The following is a 1312-nucleotide window of genomic DNA, read 5'->3' as shown; positions in this document are numbered from 1 at the left end:
AGTGCTAACCATTACACCATAGAACCATGAGTAGTAGAGCTGAATAGAAAAAACATGTCTATATTTTATGTTAGAAAACTATCCCAACTTCTTGAAAAACCTGCACTCTACAAACATTTTAGGTAGCAAAGATATTCAGAGTATGTTAGCCCCAAGTTTCTAAATGCATTTCTCTCTTACCTTGCTTCAAAGATTTTATAGGTTCTACTGAGATTTGAACTCAGACCACTGGATTCAGAGTCTAGAGTGCTAACCATTACACCATAGAACCATGAGCAGTACAGCAGAATTATTTTTTTTTTTATATTTTATGTTAGACAAACTATCCCAATTTGAAGAAAAAAACATCTGTCCAAGACGAACCTTTTTACATTGCAAAAATATTCAGATTATGTTTACCCCAAGTTTCTAAATGCATTTCTCTCTTACCTTGCTTCGACGTTTTTATAGGTTCTACTGAGATTTGAACTCAGATCACTGGATTCAGAGTCCAGAATGCTAACCATTACACCATAGAAACATGAGCAGTAGAGCTGATTAAAAAAACAATTCTATATTTTATGTTAGACAAACTATCTCAATTTTTTGTCAAACCTTCCCTCTACAAACATTTTTAGGTGTCAAAGATATTCAGAGTATGTTAACCCCAAGTTTCTAAATGCATTTCTCTCTTACCTTGCTTCAAAGCATTTATAGGTTCTACTGAGATTTGAACTCAGATCACTGGATTCAGAGTCCAGAGTGCTAACCATTACACCATAGAACCATGAGTAGTACAGCTGAATACTAAAAACAATTCTATATTTTATGTTAGACAAGCTATCCCAATTTGAAGAACAAAACATCTGGCCAAGACAAACCTTTTTAGATTGCAAAAATACTCAGATTATGTTTACCCCAAGTTTCTAAATGCATTTCTCTCTTACCTTGCTTCAAAGATTTTATAGGTTTTACTGACATTTGAACTCAGATCACTGGATTCAAAGTCTAGAGTGCTAACTATTACACCATAGAACCATAGCTTTCAGCAGCAAATTAAAACTTTACCAAATTGCAAAAAAAAAATTACAACCACAAAACTTTTACACATTGACGCAGAAAGCAATTATGAATACATACACAATTAGGAACGGTTTAGAACCGAGGTGAAGTCAGTTGGATATTGGATATTCGACAGACATTCGCTCTGGGCGTAGTTAGGGACCGTCAACAAATTAAAGTTTTACCATCAGCAAATAAAGGTTTTTCTTCAACAGCTTCTATGTTTTTATACTTAAATGGTCCTAATCACTCTAGAATACTAAAGTTAGCT

The 1312-nt window shown here is 33.8% G+C and overlaps 1 non-coding gene across 1 annotated transcript; it reads right to left on the bottom strand.

The window, feature by feature from the left end:
* Positions 1-694: 694 nt before the first annotated feature.
* Positions 695-766, bottom strand: trnaq-cug. The gene has a single exon. It is a non-coding gene; the product is annotated as a tRNA-Gln (tRNA).
* Positions 767-1312: the final 546 nt, after the last annotated feature.

The sequence above is a fragment of the Oryzias melastigma genome, unplaced genomic scaffold, assembly GCF_002922805.2.
Source record: "Oryzias melastigma strain HK-1 unplaced genomic scaffold, ASM292280v2 sc00910, whole genome shotgun sequence".
Lineage (NCBI taxonomy): Eukaryota > Metazoa > Chordata > Actinopteri > Beloniformes > Adrianichthyidae > Oryzias > Oryzias melastigma.
The sequence above is the reverse complement of the archived record's forward strand: the minus strand, read 5'-3'. Positions and strand labels throughout refer to the sequence as shown.